Genomic DNA, 16980 nt, shown 5'->3' with positions numbered 1-16980 from the left:
TTAGGAAATTCACTGTGCTGATTGCCTTGCTCCTGCCTGTGCTGGTTGAGATATAAAGTCTATGGTATGGTTATGAATAACTGCTAGGAACTCTGGCCATAATCGAGTAGAAAGCTGTAAAGTACTATTGTACTGAGAAAGTAAATTTGGTAAGAACTGTAACAGGCTGAGGTTTACTGAGAAAGTTCTGATTACCGTACAGCCTGAGTACCTCTGATCTGGGGTCAAGGCTGCACAAAGCAGTTACAGAATTTACCAAGTCTTATTTAGACTAAACGTATATATAGCTCTCTCCATTTTATTTATCTTCATCATGCAGCAGAACATAATTTTTTGGTTTATCATAAAACTTCTGTCTGTTCCATCCTTTAAGTCATTCATCATGCTTCTCAAGGTCACAAGGGAGCCTCAGAGAGGAAATATTTGTGTTGATTGATTGGTTCTGTGATGCTTTGCCTACCGGTACTGCTAAATGAGCCTTTTGTATTTTCAATGAAGTGACTAAAGGGTGGGGAGAGAGTGCCTGGAGAATCCTGTTAACAAGATGCATAAAGCATGCTGTTCCTTGGAGATCCTGATTCCTTGCATCCTCAGCCCCTTGTCCCTTATTCCCTGATGAAAATGAGAAATTTGCCCTCTAGTCCCCACTACAAGGAGATTAGACACCCTCTGATTCTGGAATTAAAGCATTCAGCAGTGTAGGAGTCAACATAAGAAACTGTCTTTTTTTCTGCCACTATACAGTTTCATACTAAGAAGCAAAGTTCACTCCTGAGATGATTTTCACCATAACTATGTACATCTTGTTGAACGAATAGTACAATTGCTTCAATTCTATGAAGGTAGAATAGTGTGTCTATATAGAATTTGGTTAGATGAGTGTATTGATTTTAATCAAGTATGTTCCTCTAGGTTCCAGCTCCTTGCTTTTCTTAACAATTTAGTAAATAGAAAGATATGCAAGCAAACATTTTGTCTATAGCAGCTAGGGTCTCTGTTCTGTATTTCTAGGCAGAGACCTGATATCATGAATATATTAAGTTTACTTATTATCATGTCACTAATGAAAGATGTTAGATGATCCATACATGAAAGAGAAAAGGATCAATTTCCTATGGGGTTATAATCTCACTTTTCCCTTTCTCTATGGAATCATGATCTTACTGCTCTCATTCTACACCAATGGTGACATTTTTCACTGCTGCATTTTTTTTTTTTAATGTCAAGTTTATTGAGCACACATTCAAACAATTTGCATGTAGTGAAAGTCACCCTTTTAGGAGTAGAGTTCTATAAGTTCTGACAAACACACACAGTATGAACTCTGACTAGGATACCCTTCACATTCCCCTCAGCTTGACTAAATTTTAGACAGCCTTCTTTCTGATTCTAGGCCCTGACCTCCCTTTTCTTAGAGCATTTACTTGAAAAAAGAAACAAAAACAACTTACAGTTGTAAAAGATCTCTCTGCCCTTTTGAAATAAAAGTCTCCCCTCTCTTGCCAGTTTTACAGCTCAGGAATGTCTTTTTCTGAAATATACTCATCAAGAAAGATAAGTCCATCCTTATCTCCTAGTCTCTGTGTCAGGGAGGAGCCTAACTTTTATAAGTACTAAGGCCAAAGATAGATGGCCTGATCACTTTGACCAACTTCCCATCTCAAATCCCCCCATCTTTTCCCACTAGCTCGCCCCAGTGCTTAAAACTCTCCCACATTTGTTCTAAAATAGTTGAGTTCCATCTCTCTCCCCTATTACAATAGTCTTGAACAAACTCTCATTTGCTGATTTAACTCCATTCAGTGAAATTCTTTCCTTGAAAAACCACAACTATAGTCAAGTTATAGACTATAGTTGATCCATAAAACTACAGTCTATATCACTCCAAAAACTTCCTCTGAGCCTCTTTGTAGTTAATACCCTCCTTTCAAGCCCCAGCTCCTATCAACCACTGATCTGAGTTCTGTCTCTATAGCTTTGCTTTTTCTAGAATGTCATAGAAATTAAATTATACAGTATTTGCCTTTTATGCCTTTTTTTCCCACTTATCATGATACTACTGAGATTCATCCATGTTATTACATGTATTAGTTGTTTCTTCCATTCATTGCTGCATAGTATTACATTGTATACTACCTCAATTTGTTTATCTATTTTTTCAATCCATATTTAGAATTTAAATTTGAATATCCTTATTGTATTGTATCAACATTTGTCTTACTTAAGATGATACACATCATATTCTGCTTTCTAGATACATTCTGAATCAAGATTAAACTCACACTCACCCAAAAGTTCTTGTTTTTCCTTCACATCTTGAGTGGAGGTTTTCCATGGTCTCAACTGGAAAACTTCTTATGTAATAACTGTGCCAATAAGCAAATAAACAAACCAGCCATCACTTTGAAAACAATACTAAATCTCCTGTAGAATTTTGGTAAAATGCACAGCTACAAATTGCTTAAAATTAAATATTAATATGAGATTTCCTGAAATTTTATTCTATCCATTTGTTTTAAATAGATATTATGTCCTAAATACTCATCCAAATCAGACTTGAGATAATTACTCCAGAAAGTGCACTTTAAAGCAGCTTGGCTTCCTGGCCAAAAATATGGAAATAATTATACATCAATAGGATAAGAATATTAGATGGTAGTGGCTATGAGATCAATCTGAAAAGTTATAAACCTCTTCTCTAAAGAGAAGAGGTTTAAAAATGTGTTTAAAAAATGTCTTTGGCTAGATGTGGGCTAAACTCACAAACTTCTATTTTTTAAATGCATGAACTTCATTATTTAAGAATTCATTATCAAACTTACATGCAATATGGCTTTCTTTGGTGGGATGAGCTGCTTTTTAATCTTTAACTGACACAGTGGAATTATTTGGGAGGGTATGATTTCTGGACACCAGGAACTTCCACCTTCTGCAGCTACAGAGTAGACTCTTAAAGGAAAGTTTGAAAGTAGTGATAATCCCTTCACTTTTATTCCAATTTTAAGATGCAAACATGTAGCGTGGTATATTGAAAAATTAAAATATATTTTAAAATATTAGTTAATTAATGAATTTTCCCTCTATTCTCATATTATCTTATAAACCTAATTGACTAGCTTTTAAATATTACTGGTCAATCTGAACTACTAACATTTAATATAGATAAGTGGTAGTTTACTTTTGCATAATATACTTCTGACCAATATAAAATTTTAGCAATTTTTGTATGTTCAAATTCAAACTTGTACATTACTTGAAGAAGAAGCTGGAGTTGCCTGCCATCCAAAATTTAGCTCTATTTCTGTCATCTTTCACTGTATAGCAATATTTCTGCAATTATTTCAGCATATCACTGTGTTGAGGCTTTATTAATTTGTAGATAGAAACTAAAAAAAAATTATTTTGATCTTATTTTTAAAAGATCCTTAGCAGAAATGGAAAAAAAGAAGACATCATACTTGTGATAAGATACATACATATCCTTTAAAAACACACATTAGAATAGGCAACAATGACAAATGCAGTAAGAAATTAATCTCAATGAGAAATCCTTCAAGGTTTTGTTTTTGAATGGATGTTCATTTGAAGAATATGCTAGACATATATCATTAAAGATTTTTGTCCAAAAAGCAAGGTGGAATTGGAAATTTTAAAAAATACTTTTACTTTTCTGATAACAAGTGTGTAGATAATACACTCACACAGGCACACCTTTGACATCACATCCTTTTTGTTTTATTTTCTAACATGCATGTTATTTAACAATGGAGGTCTTAAATTTCAAGAGTCTTGATTTTAACATTAGAAAATTGAATTTAGCATACAGTATCATTTATGATCTAGACCAGTGTTTATCAAAATGTGTTACATGGAATATAATAATTAATAGGTTTTCTTTGAATATGATTTTATAATCAAATTATTTTACCAGTGAATGGGTTAAATATCAATATATGTTTGTGTATGCTTAAGTGTTTATACTACGTTTCTATGTAAAATGGTTTGCTTATTATGGTTTAAGGGCAAAAGTTTGAAAGCCACTGATAAAAAGTAGCTCACCCTTCATACCACTTATTTATCTGGAACACTTCAAAAAGATTTTGATTTTATTAACTGAATTAACAACTTTTGGGGGAGGAATCTCCTATTCTGGTTTATAGTTCAACAAAGGAAGGCATAGAGAGGTAAGTGACTTGCACACTGTCACATAGCAAATAAGGGGTTGTGGCAGGATTCAAATTCAGAAAATCTAGATCTATAGCTTGTACTCTTAGCCACTACTCTAATGCTTCTGACAAAGATGGTGGCAGACCCAGATTTGAGACCCGCAACCAGACTCACAGAATAATACACCACTCTTTCACTTCAGCGGTTTTCTCTCTTAAATCCCAACCTTAGGTCAGAGTTTACTGATGTTTGTCTCTTGGATCATTTGTCCCATAAGATTTCCTTTGTAAAAAGGGTGGGTAAACTGAAAGAGTTTAAAAAGTTCTCCCCTCAATAACTCCTCTTGTTGATTTATGGTAGGATTAATGTATAAATGCACTTAACCAAGTTAAAGTAAATGAATCTATTCATATTTATTAATACACTTGAAATAAAAGTGAAATAATACTTAATTATTTTATATGCCATACAAACTAATATATTTTTCTCTTCTATTTTCTTCTCTTATTCTCTTTGTCTCTTTATTTTATGCTGTTCTAACCTATTTATTCAATTCTATACAACTTATTCTATTTAGAAAAGGCTGGTTGTGATCCTGAGACTACAAAACATTAATTTATCTATATGACATATATACTGATCATCACTTAAACTCTGTCTTTAGTCCCCCTGTCCACCTTCCATATAAAACCCATTAGATACTTCATAAAATTTGACTTTTTTTCCCAAAATTTCAGATTTAGACTCTATGCCTGACCTGCTGAATATGGATCTCATCATGGTCTTGGCTTCAGAATCAATCTCTCTCTCTCATGCATAGCATGCTGTGGGCACTGAATGATCTTCTAAATTTCCAATAATTCCAAAATTGAAGAAATAAATGACATTTAAAGAGAAGGTCTCTGCTTAAAATATTCTTTTTGAAAATTTAATCTGTATTTAATATATGCAACACAGACACATACAAACACACACTTACGTTCTGGCATACATTCATTGTTTGTTTGAAGTATTTAGAGAAAAAAGATGGCTAGGTAACTCTTCTTCAATAATTAGATTGATTCTATGCTGCTTCTATTTTAAAATAAACTTTAACATTTTAAATCTCAAAATTATATAAAATTAAAATAAAAGCTAAAATTAAGTCAAAGTTGAGAATATGTAGTTTATATTATCTGTATTATTTTTATATTTAATTGGCATAGATAAGTGTATCTCAAGCCTTTAAATAGGTAAAGCATCCTTATATCTATATTCAGAATTGTATGTACTATAAAACAAAAAAAAGAAGTCTATCTATAATTTCACATCCATTTCTTCCAGAATTTGGTGACACATCAAAGTATATCTCCTAAGTACTCTGAAATAATCATTATATGTGTCTATAGAGTATAATAGTGATATTTATAAAATATAAATATATAAATCCAGTGCAAACATCCAAAAATCCACTTCAAGTTTGAAATATCTTTTTTTTTTTAAATAAATTTATTTATTTATTTTTGGCTGCATTGTGTCCCCGCCACTGCAGGCTGGCCCCCTCTAGCTGCTGCGAGTAGGGGCAACCCACCGCCACAGTGCGCAGGCCTCTCACTGTGGTGGCCTCCCTCGCTGTGAAGCACGGGCTCAACAGTTGTGGCTCATGGGGCTCTAGAGCACAGGCTCAGCAGCTGTGGCAAACGGTCCCAGCCACTCTGCGGCATGTGGGATCCTCCCAGACCAGTGATTGAACCTGCGTCCCCTGCGTTGGCAGGTGGACCCCCAACCACTGTGCTACCAGGGAAACCCTGAAATATCTTTCATTATGATAATTTTTGTAGCTTACATCATGATTTAGAACATATTTATAAATCCTATAATGCACAATTAAACTTGTTTCATAAAATATTAGGTATCTTTTATAAAAAACATTATTCTTGGTGGATGTTTGGAAATTAGAATGAGGATTTTATAATATGAAATGCTTTTATGAAAAAAATATTTATTTAATTTAATTAGTTGATATGAACTCTTAACAATAGATATTTTGACTTTTTATTAGATTTCCAAATCCTTTGAAGAGTAGTTAAAAAGTGATCTCATAGTTCATAATCATCAATGAGTGAAAAAGAATTTTATTCATTGTTAATTCATTATAAGTACTGTTTTCTAAAAAAAGTTATCAGTTCTTATTTTTCTATCTTTCCCATTTCTATCCTCTTCTCCCATGTGTTTGTATTACTCTTACTCCTCCCAATATGTCTTCAATATCTTGAGATATCCAATAAATTATTTATGGTCATGTACTCTTGTAGGAGTTTAAATATGGGGCTTTCTGGCAGGCATAGGTATCCAGAGATGTGCAGAACCTTCTGAAAACTCCACACATCCCTATTATTCCATAAGCAAATGCTTGACCTATATTAATCACAAGAACATGCAACTTCAGTTGATTTAAAAAGTACTATAAGCCAGCTATATTTTTCTCTCATTCTCACAGTCTGACATCATTTATTGTCATTTTATGTGTGGCTTCCATTCTGATATAAGAGAGGTTGAGTTACACCTTTTATATTCTACATTTTGTTTTTTGTTTGTTATATCTTCAGGATCTTTCAGTGGAAGCTACTATGGTTGTCACTTGTTTGAAAGGCTCTTCCCCTCTCTCTTTGTACACTCCATTCTCTCCACGAACAGCTGAATCACAGCTGTCATTCGGAATGGCAAAGATGTCTGGCTGATACACCTATGCCTGTGGCACACAGAGTGTCTTCAAACAACTAATTAGTGGGAGCTGGGCCCCAGAAAAGTTTGGTGCTGTCCTTCAAGCCTGCGACCACTGCTGACACCATCATCAAATCTGTCAAATGCAGCTCCTCCTGTGAATCAAAACCAGCCTACTTGTTTTGTAGTGAAGAAAGAATTGGCAGAACATGTTTAATAAGAAATAAAAGAAAGTGATAACCATCCTCTATACAGGGTTGAGTAATTGAAAAAGATATTGAGCTGGTGGAAATTTTGGTAACTGATTTATATCTGTTGCTGGAATACAAGGAATCCAACTGAAAGCATCTCCATAAATTTCCAGTAGAGAAAATTTATAAGGCCACCCATGTTTTTCAAGTATATTTATTTATTCTCTGGAAAATACTAATGTGTGTTTTCTTTAATAATAAGGGGCTATTAATTAATATATATAAAATCAGATTTGCACATCCACATAGAAATGCAACCCTACATCAGATTTATTATATATAATAATTATATATATATTCATCTACAGTATACATAGTTATTATACATAAAATCTGTTTATAAAATCCAAATCTATAAGAATGTATGCAAATTTGCATATCTGAGTTTAAAATAAAGTCTCTAGAACTTTTAAAGCCAATTATATGGAAAATACACTGAGAAATAGTGTATAGTTGCTGTTCTTATTAACTAAAAATGTACCTAGATATCACACTGACTAAGAATGTGAAGTTTGATAGCTACTGTCCTCCTGAATTTCAAACGAAGATGAGGTCTTAATAGTGGAGTCAGGAAAGTGCTGTGAATTGAGAAGAGAAATAACCAATGGAGCTTTTCTCAAACCTATCATGCCTTCTCCTAACATCAGACCTTCACACATGCACACTACTTGAGAAATATTTTCGTTTTTTCACCACCACAGGGTATCCCATTCCTGATCATTTACCAAGTAGACTCCCTCAAGTCTTATATTAATGTTATTTTTTTCCTCTACTTGTTTAAATTGCTCCTGTTACATGCTCTTCTTGAATCTTGAACATATTTAGCACTGCTTGCAATTTATGGTAACTTATTGAATATAAGAGTGTATCCCCCTGGACTTTAATGTATGAGACACAAAAGAATCATGTTTGCCTGCTCAGTATAATGTACTTAACATATAACATAATTGTGTCTCTGGTATATTTACTAGATAAATATTTTGGACAGAAGAAAGGAAGGAAAGAAGGGAGGGAGGGAAAAGGCCAATAAGGGGAAGATGGATAATTTGTTTCTTCTCTAAAGAATAGTCTCAATCTCATGTTTGTGGGCAAGAAACAGCATCTCCAAAATCTATCACCCAATCCCTGTTCATATGCCTCAGGGGATGGATGCATTTGTGGCCCCATTAAAAATAATTAAATCAGCCACATCAGAATGCACAGGTAAGTAGTATAGAGTTGGTCAGATGTGTTTATTATTATATTTACCTACAACTCTAATGCCTTCTAAATTTTTCAAACATAGTTTAATGGTATAAAAATTTACATTTTCTAGAAAATATTACTATCTCAAGAAACAAGAAAAGTCTCAAATAAACCACCTAACCTTACACCTAAAGATTTATTGAAAGAATAACAAAAAACTCCCAAAGTTAGCAGAAAGAAAGAAATCATAAACATCAGATCAGAAATTTAAAAAAAAAGAAATGAAAGAAACAACAGCAAAGATCAATAAAACTGAAAACAGGTTTTTTGAGAAAATAAACAAAATTGATAAACCATTAGCCAGACTCACCAAGAAAAAAAGGGAGAAGCCTCAAATCAACTGAATTAGAAATGAAAAAGGATTGGGATTGATAATATATACACTAATATATATAAATTGGATAATTAATAAGAACCTTCTGTATAAAAAATAAATAAAATAAAATTCAAAACTTCAAAAGAAAAGAAATTAAAAAGAAGAAGTAACAACTGACACTGCAGAAATACAAAGGATCATGAGAGATTACTATGAGCGACTATATGCCATTAAAATGGACAAATTTTTAGAAAATTACAACCTTCCAAGACTGAACCAATAGAACAGAAATAGAAAATATGAACAGACCAATCACAAACACTAAAATTGAAACTGTGATTAAAAATCTTCCAACAAACAAAAGCCCAGGACAAGATGTCTTCACAGGCAAACTCTATCAAACATTTAGAGAAGAGCTAACACCTATCCTTCTCAAACTCTTCCAAAATATAACAGGCAAAGGAACACTCCCAAAATCATTCTACAAGGCCACCAACACCCTGATAACAAAACCAGACAAAGATGTCACAAAAAAGGAAAACAACAGCCAATATCACTGATGAACATAGATGCAAAAATTCTTAACAAAATACTAGCAAATAGAATCCAGCAGCACATTAAAAGGATCATACACCATGATGAAGTGGGGTTTATCCTGGGAATGCAAGGATTCTTCAATATACTCAAATCCATCAATGTGATACACCATACTAATAAATTGAAGGATAAAAACCATATGAAAATATTAATAATGCAAAAAGCTTTTAACAAAATGCAACACCCATTTATGAAAAAAACCCTAAAGAAAGTGGGCATAGAGGGAATCTACTTCAACATAATAAAAGCCATATATGCCAACATCATTCTCAGTGGTGAAAAAACTGAAAGCATTTCCTCTAAGATCAGGAAAAAGACAAGGGTGCCCACTCTCACCACTATTACTCAGTACAGTTTTGGAAATTTTAGCCATGGCAATCAGAGAAGAAAAAGAAATAAAAGGAATTCAAATAGGAAAAGAAGAAGTAAAACTGTCACTGTTTGTAGATGACATGATACTATACACAGAGAATCCTAAAGATGCTACCAGAAAACTACTAGAGCTAATCAATGAATTTGGTAAAGTAGCAGGATACGAAATTAATGCACAGAAATTTCTTGCATTCCTATACTCTAACAACAAACTCTAACAATGAACAATCAGAAAGAGAAATTAAGGAAATACTACAACTTACCATCACAACAGAAAGAATAAAATACCTAGGAATATACCTAACTAAGGAGGCAAAAGACCAGTATGCACAAAACTATAAGACACTGATGAAAGAAATCAAAGATGATACAAACAGATGGCGAGATATACCATATTCTTGGAAAATGACTATACTACCCAAAGCAATCTACAGATTCAGTGCAATCCCTATCAAACTACCAATGGCATTTTTCACAGAACTAGAACAAAAAATTGCACAATTTGTAAGGAAACACAAAAGACTCTGAATAACTAAAGCAATCCTGAGAAAGAAAAACGGAGCTGGAGGAATCAGGTGCCCTCACTTCAGACAATGCTACAAAGCTACATTAATCAAGACAGTAAGGTACGGGCACAAAAACAATACTATAGATCAATGGAACAGGATAGAAATCCCAGAGGTAAGTGCATGCACATATGGTCACCTTAACTTTGACAATGGAGGCAAGAATATACAGTGGAGAATAGACAGCCTCTTCAATAAATGGTGCTGGGAAAACTGGACAGCTACATGTAAATGAATGAAATTAGAACACTCCCTAACACCATACACAAAAATAAACTCAAAATGTATTAAAGATCTAAATGTAAGGCCAGACACTATAAAACTCATAGAGGAAAACATAGGCAGAACACTCTATGACATAAATTACAGCGAGATCCTTTTTGACATATATCTTAGAGAAATGGAAATAAAAACAAAAATAAACAAATGGGACTTAATGAATCTTAAAAGCTTTTGCACAGCAAAGGAACCATAAACAAGATGAAAGACAACACTCAGAATGGGAGAAAACATTTACAAAGGAAGCAACTGACAAAGAATTAATCTCCAAAATATATAAGCAGCTCATGTAGCTCAATATCAAAAAATAAACAACCCAAACCAAAAATGAGTGGAGCACCTAAACAGACATTTCTCCAGAGAAGATATACAGATTGCCAACAAACAAATGAAGAGGTGCTCAACATCACTAATCATCTAATCATTAGTGAAATGCAAATCAAAACCACAATGAGTTATCACCTCCCACTAGTCAGAATGACCATCATTAAAAAATCTAGAAAAGGGAACCCTCTTGCCCTGTTGGTGGGAATGTAAACTGATACAGCCACTATGGAAAACAGTATGGAGATTCCTTAAAAAATCTAAAAATAGAATTACCATATGATCCAGCAATCCCACTACTGGGCATATACCCTGAGAAAAACATAATTCAAAAAGATACATGTACTGTAATGTTCATTGCAGCACTATTTACAATAGCCAGGATATGGAAGCAACCTAAATTTCCAATGATAGATGAATGGATAAAGAAGGGGCACTTATATACAATGGAATATTACTAAGCCATAAAAAGGAATGAAGTTGAGTTATCTGTAATGATGTGGATGGAACTAGAGTCTGTCATACAGAGTGAAGTCAGAAAGAGAAAAACAAATACCATATGCCAACACACATATATGTAATCTAAAAAACAGTACTGATGAACCTAGTGGCAGAGCAAGAATAAAAACCCACAGGTAGAGAAATGATTTGAGGACACAGGGGGGAAGGGGAAGCTGGGATGAAGTAGCACTGACATATATACACTACCAAATGTAAAATGGTTGGCTAGTGAGAAGCTGTTGCCAGGGAGATCAGTACGATGCTTTGTGATGACGTAGAGGGATGGGATAGGGAGGGTGGGAGGGAGGCTCAAGAGGGAGGGGATAGGGGATATATGTATACATATAGCTGATTCAGTTTGTTGTACAGAAGAAACTAACACAACATTGTAAAGCAATTATGCTCCAATAAAGTTTTTAAAAAAATAAAATAAAAAAAAACTAAAATCAACTGTAATACCTATTCTAAGTACTAAACACAGTTAATTTTTTAAAGCTAAATTTGCTTGGGTACCATGAATATATAATACACCATCAACATGAAAGTGCAATTATTTAGTATAATATTCATATATTAAATCCTGTTTAACTAGATCCAGAATATTAATTTAAGTTAGTTAAGTAAGGTTAATATGTGATAAGTACAAAAAAGAAAAGAGAAAAAAAAGGAAAGGAAAGAAGAAAAGAGAAGAAAAGAAAAGACCAAGACCAAGTAAGACAATTGCAAATGTGCCTGGCTTTACATCTCTCCTTTTTTATTTGAAAGTAGCTGATAATGTTAACATTTTGCTCTTACTCCACTTGGTATTGTTAATTTCTAAGACGTATTACAAACACTGAGCTCATTGTATTCCCAGCTCTCGGTGTGCCTTTGGTTTGGTGACCCAAGTTCAAGGTGCACCCATAACTTAATCTTTAATGGGGAGGGAGATTACACTTACCTGAAGGACAACTTTTTTAAGGTTATGAATATGAAATGTAAGACATGCAGTAATCGTTTAATACGTTTTAATTCTCTTCCCTTACCACACGGTCACTCCTCTCACTCTCCATTTGACATGTTTTTATTCTATTAAATATGTCCATCTAATGACACTCTAATTTTCGTGAAACAAATGATAATTTAACTTTGATGAACTTCTGAATCCAGCAAAACTTGCCTTATAAATTTATGTAAAAGGTCAGAAACATTTCCTTTATCAAGATGGTTTTCCCAATTTTGGTCGATTTATAGCAGTGGTCCATCCTGGGATATCTTTTTTGTTTTGTTTTGTCTTGTTTTGAGGTACGCGGGCCTCTCACAGCTGTGGCCTCTCCCGTTGCTGAGCACAGGCTCCGGACGTGCAGGCTCAGTGGCCATGGCCCATGGGCCTAGCTGCTTCGAGGCATGTGGGATCTTCCTGGACTGGGGCATGAACCTGTGTCCCCTGCATCGGCAGGCAGACTGTCAACCACTGCACCACCAGGGAAGCCCATCCTGGGATATCTTAATCAACCATCTGCACCCATGAATTTCACACTTGTAATAACTGCCACATTTCCAAAGTCTGGTAGTTAAAATTCACGTGTTTTAAAACTCACCATTTCCCTAACCCTTAGAGCTAAGATTTCCATCTGACATTGATTTTCAGATTTCATTGCTACAGAGGAAAAGTCTTATCTCAAAAATTCATACACTAAACACTAGACCACTTTGTAAAAATACTTCAGCTCAAGCATCAAAAACAGTGACAGGGAACAGCTACTCATACTGAGGTGTAGTCTTGTGTGAATTCCAATAACTGAGACATTTTCCTACAGATTGCAGAGTATAGACCCTGAGAGCTCTCTCTGCTTATATTTTATGCAGTTTCATGGGTAAAGGGAATTGAATATAGTAAAGGGAAATGAAAATAAAATTTATAGATCAAAGATGCTTAGTAAGGATAATATGCATTTATGGTATGAAAACAAGGTGCACTTATTTTTTCTTTGCCTCTCTTTTAACCATTATGATGTTCTGTGTATCCAATGACAGAAGGCCTGCCAGGAAGATAAAACTTAAACATGACAGTTAGTTTAAATTCCACACCTAATTTGAAATCTAATTTAAGAACTATTTTCTTTGACACTTGTTTGAAAGAAGTGTATGTAGCTTGAGGGTAGTTATTAGATCACTCTAGGATCAGAGATCGTGTATCTAATTCTAGTGCTTATCTGTAGCTAGCTCTGTGACCCAGGGCAAGCTACTCCATCTTTTTAGTCTTCAAATTATGCTTCAGTAACATGAATATATAATCTCGATGGTCCCTAACAGTCAAATAGCAGGTGATTTTTTTTTTTTTTTTTAGATATTATCACAGAGTAGTTATGCTGAGGTTTCTGAAACCACGTGCTGTGGTTGACTCTATCTTTAGTAACTACTATCTTTGTGAATTTGAGAAGAATTACATAACCTCTGTGTGTCTCAGTTTCCACATCTGTAGTAATAGTACCTAGCTAATGAGGTTGTCATTAGAATTAAATAAGCTATATTTTAATAATTGTAATATAAAAATTTCCTATATTTCCTCATATCTTAAAGCAGGACACAAATTAAAGAAATCATAAATAAACATTTATTAGAGTTTAATTAACAGCCATTTTTCCATAGTGGTACATGAAATTGTAGCATGTTTTATACCCAGTAATAGATTAGATGAAATTTTGTAATACACATAAAGTGCTTAGACTAGTGTTTGGGCAAAAATTGCCCAATTGATGATATTAACATTTCTCTATAAGTAAGCAGTAATTGTTATATCTAAATTAAGAGTGATAAGTTGAGTGATAGTTTAAGTGTGATTAAATTCTTGCTAGTCATATCAGCCTTCGTTTTATTTTGTATCTAATGTCATAGTACAGATTTAATAACTTAATTCAATTAATAAATATTAATTGACATAAAATATTACTTTCTACTTGAAAAACAGAATAGTTTTATATAAATATTTTTATGATAGAACAAACATGCTCTTTTTTACAAAGTAAGGTGATTAGAAAGGGAAAGTATAAATTGTGAGAAAATTGAAAATTAAGAATATACATATGTTTACCAAGTTTAGCCCATTATTCAATGTGAAGAAAAAAATAACAGCATATTACAGGCACCAACTTTTAAATCATAATTGCCTTTAGTTATAAATTCTCAAGAAAGATTAATATTAGATTAATAACTTCTAAGGAACTGCTTACTAAACCGATTCCCTCGTTATTGGTATACAGATATTAAGCATTTATACAGAAATCCTGTCTCTCAGAATGCTTTATAGAACTCCAAAGCTGGCATCAGTTTTATCTTAAAGTTTTATTTTATAAGAAAGATCAGAGGAGGAGCTTCAAGACGGTGGAAGAGTAAGACGTGAAGATCACCTTGCTCCCCACAAATACATCAGAAATACATCTACATGTGGAACAACTCCTACAGAACATCTTCTGAACATTAGCAGAAGACCTCAGACTTCCCAAAAGGCAAGAAACTCCTCATGTACCTAGGTAGGGCAAAAGAAAAAAGAAAAAATAGAGACAAAAGAATAAGGATGGGACCTGCACCAGTGGGAGGGAGCTGTGAAGGAGGAAAGGTTTCCACACACTAGAAAGGCCCTTTGTGGGCAGACACTGTGGGTGGCGGAGGGGGGAAGCTTTGGAGCCACAGAGTAGAGCACAGCAACAGGGGTGCAGAGGGCAAATCTGAGAGATTCCCTCACAGAGGATCTGTGCCGACCAGCACTCACCAGCCCGAGATGCTTGTCTGCTCACACACCAGGACAGGTGTGGGCTGGGAGCTGAGGCTCTGGCTTCGGTCGGATCCCAAGGAGAAGACTGGGGTTGGCTATGTGAACACAGCCTGAAGGGGGCTAGTCCAGGGAAAGGTTTGGAAGTACCAAAGAGCCAAGAGACTTTTTCTTGCCTCTTTGTTTCCTGGTGCATGAGGAGAGGGGATTAAGAGCGCTGCTTGAAGGAGCTCCAGAGATGGGTGCAAGGGGCGGCTATCAGAGTGGACCCCAGAAATGGGCATGAGACTCTAAGGCCACTGTTGCAACCACCAGGAAGCCCGTGTGCAAGCACAGGTCACTATCCACACCTCCCCTCTTGGGAGCCTGTGCAGCGTGCCATTGCCAGGGTCCCGTGATCCAGGGACAACTTGCCCAGGAGAACATACAGTGCTCCTCAGGCTGGTGTAACATCACGTCAGCCTCTACCACCTCAGGCTTGCCCCGCACTCCATACCCCTCCCTCCCCCCAGCTTGAGTGAGCCAGAGCCCCTGAAACAGCTGCTCCTTTCACCCTGTCCTGTCTGAGCAAAGAACAGACGCCCTCAGGTGACCTACACACAGAGTGCCCTCATCACCAAGGGGGCCAAATCCAAAGCTGAACCCCGGGAGCTGTGCGAAAAAAGAAGAGAAAGGAAAATCTCTCCTAGCAGCCTCAGGAGCAGCAGATTAAATCTCTACAGTCAACTTGATGTACCTGCATCTGTGGAATACCTGAATAGACAATGTATCATCCCAAATTGAGGAGGTGGACTTTGGGAGCAAGGATATATATAATTTTTTTTCCCTTTTTCTCTTTCTGTGACTTTGTATGTGTATGCGTCTGTGTGTGATTTCATCTGTAGAGCTTTGCTTTTACCATTTGTCCTAGGGTTCTGTCTGTCCGTTTTTTATGTTTTTTGTTTTTCTTTTTTTAGTATAGTTTTCAGTGCTTGTTATCATTGGTGGATTTGTTTTTTTGGTTTGGTTGTTCTTTCTTTCTTTTTTTTTTAATTACTTTTTTTTAATAATTATTTTTTGTTTTCTATTTTAATAACTTTTATTTTATTTTATCTTTTTCTTTCTTTCTTTCTTTTTTTCTCCCTTTAATTCTGAGCCGTGTGGATGACAGGGTCTTGGTGCTCCAGCCAGGCATCAGGGCAGTGCCTCTGAGGTGGGAGAGCCAAGTTCAGGACATTGGTCCACAAGAGACATCCCAGCTCCATGTAATATCAAATGGCAAAAATCTCCCAGAGATCCCTATCTCAATGCAAAGACCCAGCTCCACTCAACAACCAGCAAGCTACAGTGCTGGACACCCTATACCAAACAACTAGCAAGAGAGAAACGCAACCCCACCCATTAGGAGAGAGGCAGCCTAAAATCATAATAAGGTCAAAGACACCACAAAACACACCAGCAGACGTGGACCTGCCCATGAGAAAGACAATATCCAGCCTCATCAACAAGAACTCAGGAACTCGTCCCCTCTACCAGGAAGCTTACACAACCCACTGAACCAACCTTAGCCACTGGGGACAGACACCAAAAACACAGGAATTACAAACCTGCAGCCTGCAAAAAGGAGACCCCAAACACAGTAAATTAAGCAAAATGAGAAGATAAAGAAACACACAGCAGATGAAGGACCAAGGCAAAAATTCACCAGATCTAACAAATGAAGAGGAAATAGGCAGTCTACCTGAAAAAGAATTCAGAGTAATGATAATAAAGATGATCCAATATCTTGGAAATACTATGGAAAAATGCAGGAAACCTTTAACAAGGATCTAGAAGAACTAAAGAGCAATCATGAACAACACAATAAATGAAATTAAAAAATCTCTAGAAGGGGTCAATAGCAGAATAAATGAGGCAGAAGAACAGATA

The sequence above is a fragment of the Lipotes vexillifer genome, unplaced genomic scaffold, assembly GCF_000442215.2.
Source record: "Lipotes vexillifer unplaced genomic scaffold, Lipotes_vexillifer_v1.1 scaffold1893, whole genome shotgun sequence".
Classification (NCBI taxonomy): Eukaryota; Metazoa; Chordata; class Mammalia; order Artiodactyla; family Lipotidae; genus Lipotes; species Lipotes vexillifer.
Note: the sequence above shows the minus strand (reverse complement) of the source record.